This window comes from Sinocyclocheilus rhinocerous, unplaced genomic scaffold (assembly GCF_001515625.1).
Source record: "Sinocyclocheilus rhinocerous isolate Xijiao unplaced genomic scaffold, SAMN03320098_v1.1 scaffold839, whole genome shotgun sequence".
In the NCBI taxonomy this organism is placed as follows: domain Eukaryota; kingdom Metazoa; phylum Chordata; class Actinopteri; order Cypriniformes; family Cyprinidae; genus Sinocyclocheilus; species Sinocyclocheilus rhinocerous.
In genome coordinates, this window is record NW_015652287.1 from 549,632 (window position 1) to 560,947 (window position 11,316).

The 11,316-nt window shown below is 35.3% G+C and overlaps 1 pseudogene; it reads left to right on the top strand.

The window, feature by feature from the left end:
- The window catches only part of LOC107714405 (activating signal cointegrator 1 complex subunit 3-like), a 226,910-nt pseudogene that overhangs the window by 128,968 nt on the left and 86,626 nt on the right, over positions 1–11,316 (top strand).

The window sequence follows — 11,316 nt, forward strand, 5'->3', positions numbered from 1 at the left end:
ATTTTTTAATTTATATATATATATATATATGGAATACTTTCCTAGGTGTGCTCAGCTCTAAAATATTGTATCAGAAGTTGTCAAGTTTAGGTATTTGGTAGGATTAGGGGATGTAGATTATTGTTCATGCAGAATATGTGCTTTATAAGTAATAAACAGCCAATATGTTATAATAGGCATATAATAATTGGCATGCTAATAAGCAACTAGTTAACAGTAAGAATTGGTTCCTATACTAAATTGTTACTGTATATATTAGCTGTGTGAATCTTTGGGTGGACAGTGAATCGATTTTGATTTACATTTCATATGTCTTTGATTTAAGTCAAGATTGTTTTGATTTTTTCAATAATTTTGATTCAAGATTCAAGAAAACTGAAGCATACTTTTGGCTTAGCAAGAAGTAAGGAACAACACTGATTTAAACCTGTGTGCTTCTGGAAGCTGCAGAAAGCCAGTCTGAATGGTGATTTCCTCCAGCTCTTACAGTTTGTACCTGTTTCATGTTTTATTCATCAGACGGTCAGTGAAAAGATTGTCTGTGGGTGTGACGTCAAAACCCCTGAAGATCAGTATGATCAGCTTGATTCCTGCTGTTGAAGATGGCTGGTATGTTTTGTCAGCTATTCAGTGGCACTGTTAATAAGTATGTCACCATGAAAGTAACGAAGATGTTACTGCTCTAGTTAAAGACTTACATCAACTACAGCATAAGAAATCAATCTGGCATGGAATTTAGCAAACTGTCAAGCAAATTGGCTGTCATTTAGACCAGTGTTTCCCAACACTATTCCTGGAGGCCCACCAAAAGTACACATTTTCAAACTCTTCCTAATCAAACGTACCTGATTCAACTCAGCTCATTAGTAAAGGCTTAAAGACCTGAAATGGATGGGTCAGATAAGGGGGATATTCAAAAAGTGTACTCTTGCTGTGCCTCCGGGAACAGGATTTAGACACTTAAATACACCCCAGAGAACAGAAAGAAAAAATGATCACTCTAAAAGGCAATTCTCTTGCTTTATGTGTCTAGAACTCCAGTTAGGAACACAGTTAGGAAATTAAACACACAAGGACAATTGAACACACATGGCTTTCTCTGTCAACACAATGTTTGCAGCTCATCGTCACCCTGAATGATCACCCATCCTTTCTGCTGCCTGTCTGCATCTAACGGAGCTCTGAAGTCTTAATTTCACCAAACCTGATGGTCTTGACCCATTTTCCTCAAGGTCACTGCATTCATCATTTCAGTATTTTCAGTAGCCAGGCACTCTGTAATGTCCATGGCATAGAAAACAGTAAGCATCCATCCCTTATATTAACACCCTATCATAACCATAATATATCCAGAGTGAAAGAGAAACGTGTTAACTAACTGATGACTGTTCCTGATGTCCAGGGAATATCCATGGTAACCGTCTTTTCATTGAGACAGTGTCCTATAAATATAACATATGTTATAGCAACCTTTGTCTGTCAACAATGGTGTTCCCCTGGGCTCAGGCTTAGGCCCTATTCTGTTTGGCCACCTACACACTGGAATGTTTTAAGTAACCATAACAACATTTTAGGTAAAAAGAAAATTAAAAGAAAATGGCTACCAACAGCTTAACCTAGGTGATGTGTGGATCTGGCCTTTTTATCTGTATTAACAAATAAAATATATATAATATTAATACAGTCATTTATATGTAGACAGCTGATTTGACACAATAAAGCTTCCACAACAGTTATGTTTGACCTCAGTTTTGTTTTGAATATTTTATCACATCATAATAAAACATTGTATATCACATCATCAAACATCATATAGCAGCCACATACAAAATGGTTAAATTTTTGGTTTGTCATATGAAATATAGTGAGGTGTGGACAATAGTGTATTTTATTTACAGAAAAAGAAGTAGAAATGCCACAAAATCAAAGAATTTCTCCCCACAACACAGCAGAAATGTTTTCCTGTGTCTCTTATTTTAATTAGGGTATGTGCACAGTAGTAGAGCCAAAAGTCAACACAATTCGAAGGTATTCCTGTCTTTAGGAGACTTTGAATTATTGATCTCTGCACGGTAAGCAAGATCGTGGCCCGTGGAAGTAGCAAAATGAGGAGTATCATTAATAAAAGATGGTGGAGGAGAGGGAAAGCAGTGTTACTTTGCTTTTTTTTTTCTTCAGGAGGAAAAACAAAAACAAGGTTGATATATTATGGTTGTTGAATCTTTTAGCATCGATACTGTAATTCATGTTTTTACATTTTTTTTAAGACATTGTCAAACGCTTAGTTTTTTTTACATCAAAAAGTTAGTGTAGATTGCGTTGCTTATTTTAGCTGGGCTTTCAGCCTTAGTGCAGCCTAAAGATAGCACACTCGCACACCCTTGGGAACCAGAATTGATTATGGGATGGTTAAATTATGATTATTTCATATCTCTTCTCACAGGCAAGTACAGGCATATTTAAAGGTCCCCTGAAATGCTTAGAAACATGCAGCGTTACTCTATGTGTTGACGTCATTTTAACTGAAACAGGAAGACAGGGCGGGACATATCAAGCAGCCCCGCCCCTTTTTTTTAATGTGAAGGGTCATATCCAGGCTCTTTGCGTTGACTGTATCTGTGGGTGCTACTGGTGTATCAGAGGGTGGAAAATCCTTCTTGTCACATGACCCGCGGTGCGCTTGCGGCATTCTGAAAAGTTGAAATGTTTTTATCTGGATGCGGCGCAGAAAAAATGAAAAATGCCTGGAAAAAATGAGCGCGTCGCGACCGCGTCGCTTCCATTATGAGCGCGCCTGCCGCGCATCTACATTTGAAATAACGAACTTGAGCACGCAAAAAACGCGATATGTGAATGGCCCCTAAGAGAGATCCTGTGTGTCAGGCTGCAGTCTTCACATATGCCAGTGGTTTTGCTACAGGACACAGATTGAATATTAGACCCAAACGGTGACCCAACACAGTACTTTTTTTTTCTTTCTCAATGTTGTACAAAAGTAAACAAAATTGCCCTTTAATTCAGACATTGCAATGCCAGTTTAGGCAACATGTCATTTATTGAGTCAAAAATAATAATCCCTTAAATTTAGATGGTTTTATGCTTTAGTCTAGACAGCTATTAAAAAAAAGTTTACTATAGTACGATATTATAGTACAATAAAGTTCAGTCAACAGTTATTGTGGCATGTTTACAGAGAGAAACATTTTAAATTTTAATTTTAAAAATTAAATTTTTGGAGGGAGAAATGTGAAGCTTATGATTTCATAAAAGTACTTGCATTATTTCTAACAATAATTGCTTATTTGAGTTGTAAAGTTTTTGTCAGTTCAATGGTCATTTTATGGTTTTGTCTTTTACATTGTCACGTCACACTAAAATCTTAATATTAATGTAATTTTGTTGTTTGTTGATCGGATCTCTTAACTTTTATTGTAAGCTAACATTTATTTATTTGTGGTAATTAATGTTATTCCACAAGGGCTCTTGAATAAAGCCATTTGTAGGTTAATTCTATTGAAAACTGTACACTTTATGAGTGGCACAGAATTTACGCACTTTTAACCAGTCAAAAGTCTGGAATACTTTTTACTTAAGTTTGGAATGCCTTTTTTTTTGTTTTTGTTTTTTTAGAAATGTTTTTGAAATATGTCTCATATGCTCACTTAGGCTGCATTTATTTGATTAAAATCCAGTACAAACAGTAACATTGAAATATTATTACAATTTAAAATAACTGTTTTTGTGTTTGAATGTATTTTAAAATGTTATGTAACTAACGTTGCATGATTTTATGGTTAGTAGGGTTAGCATTTTATGTGCGTATAGCATTTTTGTTTTTAAACTGGTGTCAGAAAAGACTTGCAACTCATTTGAAAACTGATATAGATGCATACGAAAAGACATGGCAGAGAATATTATTTAGGAACTTTTGACCTAAAATCAGCCATCATGCTTTAAAATTTGCTGAAGGCTTTTCAAATTCAATGATCCTAACACTGGCTCTCAGTTGTCACACATCTGTACACAGTATTTATATGCTATTACTTTACTCTCCTCAATCATGGTCCTCTTCTGCAAGGGCAGTGAGACACATTTCTCATGGAATATCACAGGAATAAATTACATTTTAAAATAGAACAGGTCTTTTAAATTGTTACATTATTTAACCATATTATCAGTAAAATAAAAATGATACAGCCTTGATGAGCATAAACATTGTTTCAAAAACATCTTAATTATTTAAATCTTTTGGCCAGTAGTGTGTTTGGTCTTGTTCTGAATCTTTTGAATAGAGATCTGGATGTGAATGTTGTGTGTTGTAGAGTTGAAAATATCATAAATGTCTGTGTGTTGTAAGTTTCACTTTTGACCAAGTGTAGGTTAGAAAATGAAAATGGTGCGGTGCCTTGCAGAATTATTCATATATGTTTTTGTTTTTTTCATATTTTGTCATGTTGCAATTTTAAACTAAAATGCTTCAATGTATTTATTTATTTAATAATTTATGTATTTTTCCCACATTAGTCTACACTCACCCCATAATGAGCAAAAAAACAGATTTGTTATAACTTTTTTAATGCACATTTATATAAAAAAAAAAAAACCTGAAATATCACATTGCATAAGTATTCAGACCCTTAACTTGGTATAGTTGAAGCACCTTTGCGGCCACAAGACTTTTTGGGTATGATGCCACATGCATGTCTGGATTTTCTGCCATTCTTCTCTACCTCTCAAGCTCTGTCATGTTGGATGGGGCTGTCTATAGACAGGGATTTTCAGGTTTCTCCAGAGATGTTTAATTGACATTATTTATTGAATTTAATTCACAGAGTCCTCCCTAAGCCGCGTTTGTATTATCTTGGTTCTTTGCTTAAGGTCATTGTCCTGTTGGAATGTGACCCTTTGGCTCAGTGTGAGGTCCTGAGAGCTCTGGATCCAGTTTTCATTAAGGATATCGCAGTTTTTTTGCTGCGTTCAGCTTCCTCTCTGAAAAAACACCCCCACAAGCAGGATGCAACCACCACCATGCTCCACCAGTGTAATGGTATTGTGCAGTTATTGAGCGGTACCTGGATTCCTCCAGACATAATGACTTTTTTTGCAAATTCCAAGCAGGGTTTTCTCCTTTGTCTTCATTGAGGAGAGGCTTCCATCCAGGCACTATACCATAAATCTCAGATTGGTGGAGCAATGCAGTGATCTCCCATCATCAAGTTCTTGGTCACCTTTCTTACCAAGGCCCTTTTCCCCTGATTGCTTAGTTTGGCCGAGCCTAACTAAAATATTTTTGGCAGCCTTCTCCAGACCTTTGCCTCTTAGATCTCCACAGGTGTAAAAAATTAAACACCAAGCCATGCAGTCTACATTTATAAAAATTTGTGGAGGGAAAAGGTCGCAATTGTGACTGGTATTATTGGAAAGCGAAAGCATTTAGAAACAGCAGCAACTCAGCCAAGACCCAGTAAAGTCACAGAGGGGTCAGTAAGTGCTGAGGAGCATGGTGGAGAAAATTTGCCAACACTCTGCTGATTCTAGCTGAAGAGTTACAAACCTTCACTGGCATTAACAGCACAAAAATTGTGCAAGGGGAGCTTCATGGAATGTTTTTTCATGGCAGAGAAGCTACATGTAAGCCACACACGCATCAGATTGAGTGCTGTAAAGCAACCACTGCACTCTGGAGAAGTGGAAACCTGTTCTGTGGATTGACGAATCACGAGTCTGGAAAATGCCAGGAGAACATTACCTGCCTGACTGAATTGTGCCAAATGTAAAGTTTGGTGGAGAAGGGGATAATGGTATGGGGCTGAATTAAATTGTTTCGACACCTGAAGTTAGCTCATATCCATGCAGATTATTTGACAAAGCATCTCAACATGTATGTATAGTGAACAAGGACAACTTAAGGAATGCTTCTTTGTTTGATGCACAGATATCCTATGGTGGTGACTCATTTTTCTACATAGTTGCAAAAAATGAACTTGTTTGAAAGATTTATGTGATTATTTAGCCTATTTATAAAGAAATAGTATATTTTATCAGAATGAATGTCTATTTTCAAACCAGACAGTGTTTAACATTGATGATTTTAAGGATGCATGTTAAATTGTTGTCTTTAATAGTCAACTTCTATTGAAAATGTCCATGCAGATTATTTGACAAAGCATCTCAACATGTATGTATAGTGAACAAGGACAACTTAAGGAATGTTTCTTTGTTTGATGCACAGATATCCTATGGTGCTGACTCATTTTTCTACATAGTTACAAAAAAAATTAACTTGTTTGAAACTCAGTAGAGATTTATAAAGAAATATGTATCATAATGAATGTGTATTTTCATACCAAACAGTATTAAGATGCATTGGAGACTAGCAGAGCTGTTTTATTCAATTGTATGATATATTAAAATTTAAATAAATGTTGAAATAAATTCATAGTCACTTGGTTTTTGAAAAATATTTATAGGTTTATGTTTTAAATGTAATCTGCATTACCATTTTTAAAATAATATTTACAAAATTCACATTAAATAAATAAACTGGGTGTGTGGGATTAATCACCATAAAGTGTTAAATGTGTATACTTGCGAGTAATAATTTCTCAACACCTTGAGTGATTAAAATGAAACACCTTGATTAAAATGAAACACTAACACAGTGTTTGTATAATAAACACTTTTGTCAGTGTTGTTTTAACACTAGCAAATATGGACCTGTATGTTCACCCGAAAAGTGATAATTTTAACACCCATGGTGACAAATCTCCCAACATATTTTTGCTGTGTGCTTTTCAGGGGTTTGGCCCCTTACTTTCAATGAAATGAAATCTTAAAGGGGTCATATGACGTTGCTAAAAATAACATTATTTTGTGTATTTGGTTTAATGCAATGTGTTTATGCGGTTTAAGGTTCAAAAAACACATTATTTTCCACATACTGTACATTATTGTTTCTCCTCTATGCCCCGCCTTTCTGAAACGCGTCGATTTTTACAAAGCTCATCGGTCTGAAAAGTGAGGTGTGCTCTGATTGGCCAGCTATCCAGTGCGTTGTGATTGGCCGAATACCTCAAGCGTGTGACGGAAATGTTACGCCCCTCACCATACTGTGATGCCCTGTCCGGCTGGAGCGACGAGACAAAAACATTAAAACCCATTATAAACGAGGCATTTGTTGCATCCAGTGGGGACATAATTACGGATTATAATGACTTATACTGTCTTTATATGTGTTGCGTTGCATCGCGCCGCGTAAACATAAAACCATGTCTGCATTTGTGATCGGAGAAATGACAAACAACAAGCCCTACTCATTTAAACTGAGATCTGTAAGTTAAATATTTTTTTAAAACATGAACGTGAATTATTCTATAGCTATCTAAACATCCCTATGAAGTACAGTTTGCACAATACACCTGTGTGTGACCGTAAATGTCTCTGAGTTTTGTTACCGTTCTGTGTCCATCATTTGCTATTTCCAGCACTTAATCAAGCCACTCTTCTTTAATACATGATGACGTTTTATTATTTTGCGTGGCCGCGCGCTCACGCGGCTTAGAGGGAGCATTGGCACCAAGTCATTTTGGACAATGCTATTTCCAACTTTCCAACTGTGTGGGAACAGTTTGAGGAAAGCCCTTTTCTATGGCAGCATGACTATGCCCTGATTCACAAAGCAAGGTTCATAAAGACATGGTTGAATGAGCTTGGTGTGGAAGAATTTGATTGGCCCACACAGAGCCCTGACCTCAACCCCATCAATTCCTTTGGGAAGAACTGGAACGGAGACTGGGAGCCAGGCCTTCTCGTCCAACATCAGTCCCTGACCTCAGTAAAAAAAATTAATAAATAAATCAATAAGTCCCTCAGGAACACTCCAAAATCTTGGTGTAAAGGTCGGGTGTCCCAAAACTTTTTCCTTATAGTGTATACAGACAAACATGTCTACAAATAATGTCTAACCAATTGAATTTGTCGCAGGTTAATTCCAATCAAAGTGAAGAAACATCTCAAGGATGGTACAGAGAAATGAGATTGCTCCTGAGCTTTATAACAAATCTGTTTTTTAAATATCATTCAATATTTTATATTGTATATTATGCCATTGTACTGGTATTGTTTATTTGAATGTGGAGAAAACATTTAAGGAATCTTAGGATATAGCTGTTTTCTTCTTCCCCCTTTCCTTATTTGCATACGAGACCTTGAGGAAACTGAATGTGAATTTGGATATAATAATATTTGGATTAGTTTACTGACTAAGGGTTTCCACGGTCATAGAAAACCTGGAAAATAATAGCTAATTTTAATAGCTTATTTGAATAGCTAATGATAGCTAATAGCTCATTTCCAGATCAAGAAAACTCATGGAAATAAATAAAAACTTTAGGAAAAATATGGAATATGAAGTACTTTTCATAGGTGTTCTCAGCTTTTTTTTAAATTAATTGATTAATTAATTTATTTATTTATTTGCACATTGCACAGTTTGTTATATTCCAAGTACATGTATTTAATGTGTTTACATTCAAGTTTTTTTGGAGCATACAAAGCACCGTATGCTTCAAAAATGGGAAGAGCCAAATCCTATAAAATAGCTCCTGGCAGCCATTTCAGGGGGAGAAATTAGAGAGACATATGAGGTTGGAGACTTTGGATAGCGGTTGTATTTTTAGGATTCAAGATTCATATTTTACACCTTTTATTTTATTTTATTTCATTTTATTTTTTTACTTTTGACCACTGATACATTCCATCAAATACAGTTTAAACTGGGATTGTCAATCCCTTGCGAATCATTTAAAGATACTGTTTTCACCAATGAGGTCCAGGTGGAATAAAAACTGGTCTTTCACTTTTTTTCAAAAGATTCTTAAAAGCTGAGATCTCAGGAAAAACAAAGCCATGCCAAGTCTGATTTCAGTGTGTTTCATAATGCCTCAAATGTCACCTGAAGCAGGAGAGATGGCCATTGGCGTGCTGCAGGCAGGTGTGTCGTGTGCCAGTTTTGCCAGACACTATGAAGTGAATCCCTGTTCAGACTATAAAGAAGGTATCAGTAAACCAGCACGACAGATGGCCATCCAAGATCTAGTTGTCCTCGGGTGAGCACACAAGAGCAGGATGGACCCATAAGGGTGATCCAGATACGTGACCCTTCTGCCTGCCACAGGCCAGCATCATTATGAGCTCCTTCTGAGGAAATGGGATAACATCCAACAACTATAGATGTGGCACATTGTCTCGGTGCACAAGAGAAGGCTCTTTTTTTTCACAACTATAACGATAAAGACAAAGAGAAACGATATCGTTGGAATCACTTTCAAGATGATATTTTCCAGCTGATGAATGATACAAAATTGACAGCCAATCAGAATCCATCCTGCTGTAACGAGCTCGAGAATTTAAAGCGGCAGACGAGCGTGCGCTTAGAATAAACAGACGATATCGTTCGCTGGTGTGGACGCTAATATCGTTATCTTTATAGTTATCGTTCTTGGTGTGAACGGGGCTTAAGTGTTTTAATTGTTTTAAGTCTAAGTTTTTTTACCTCTGCTTTACTATGAAAATCTTTTAGTGACAATATTTGTACAGAGAGTTGTGAAAATTATGAGTTTATTTATTTATTTAAATATTTTTTTCAATTTAAAATGGCTGTTTTCTACTGGATTATATTTTAAAGTGTTAATTAGAGCTGCCACATGTGGTTCTTTTTATTGTGTGTTTGAAATATACGGCCAGTGATTTTTGGCACAGTTCTGCTTTAGTTGAACCCTAACACAACAGCAGAATGTGTGTATGACACAAGAGATCAGTTCTCCATAGCTGCGGATCAAACGACCGCTCTAGCGGAGGTGACCTGAGCTCTCACTTAGCCTGAGAGAAGGATTCTCTATGAGTCTTTTCATCATTCTTTGTACCCGCAAATAGGGACTAGCTGTGTGATATCTAGATTACCTGGACAGACAGCTACTGCATCATATTAAAGGCCTTACCAATCTTAGCTGTCAGCCGCACCGCAGGAGGAGCACAGATAGCGCAGCCATCTCTCTCTCTGTCTCAGATGCTGCGACTGTCATTAGTTTTGAGTTGTTTATTTTTCAAAACTTTAATTCCAGATGCACAATAGCACATCTGGTAGTGTGAGAGTGGTGATACTTGTCAAAAGAAGTATTACTGTGACAGCTGTCAGATACTGTCACCTGCACTTCATTATATAATTGCAGCGTTGGATATAAATATGAACATATTTTACCTGTAAAAATAGTGCGGTTCTGAAACTCAAAACCAGCTGCCTTACTAGATAGCAATTTTTGGCTCATAAAATCGATACAATCTCATTAATTAATATTTTGAATAGTTTTTATTTTACAATTTCTGTTTTCTTTTTAATTTTAAAGTTGTAGCAATTTTGTTGTGTTTTTGTAATATGTATTAGTCTTTGTTTTTTTAATTTATATATATATATATATATATATAGCATTTATTTTACGTAGCATAAATCGTGTGAGTTTGGGGCAGAACTACATGTTAAATGACCAATAGAAGAAAGGAGCTTAAATAAATTAGCTTACATAAAATGATATACATACAGTAATAAGGGTGTAACAATATATTGTAATTTATATATATATATATATATATATATATATTAGTTTATATCAGTTTTTATTTGAGTTTTAGTAATATTTCAAGTTACATTAAAAGAAAATGAAAAAAAATTATGCCTTGGCAACTAGCCAAGTTTACATTTTTATTTATTTTATTTTATTTTTATTTTTATTTTTTTATGTTTTAATTTTAGGTTTAGCTAATAGTAATAACCCTGACATTGTAATAACCCTAGTCAAATTCTAAGGCAGCATTGCATTTGTGAAAATTTCAAGATGGAGTAAGTACTGTAAGAGGTGAGGGAAATGCCAATTTTAAATATATTTATATTTCATTAATTACTGAAAATATTTGTAAAAATATAGCTATATAAAAATGTGGTTTATTTTTTAATTTTGTGGTTTATTGTTATTGTTAACAACAAATTAATTAATTAATTAATTAATTTATTTATTTATTTATAATCAGCTGTGTCTACCTTGGAGTTGGTGCTTATTCCTTTTTTTTTGTTATATATGTTTATTTGATTTATTTTCTCTCTTTTTTACTTAAAGGTGGGGTAAGCGATTTCTGGTAGTCAATGTTGACATTTGAAATCACCAAAACAAACACGCCCCTACCCCAAAAGGGTCTCGCCCCTATTTTGATAGCTCCGGCCCACACATACGTACGCAACCCAGGCAACGATTAGTTCTGTGAAAC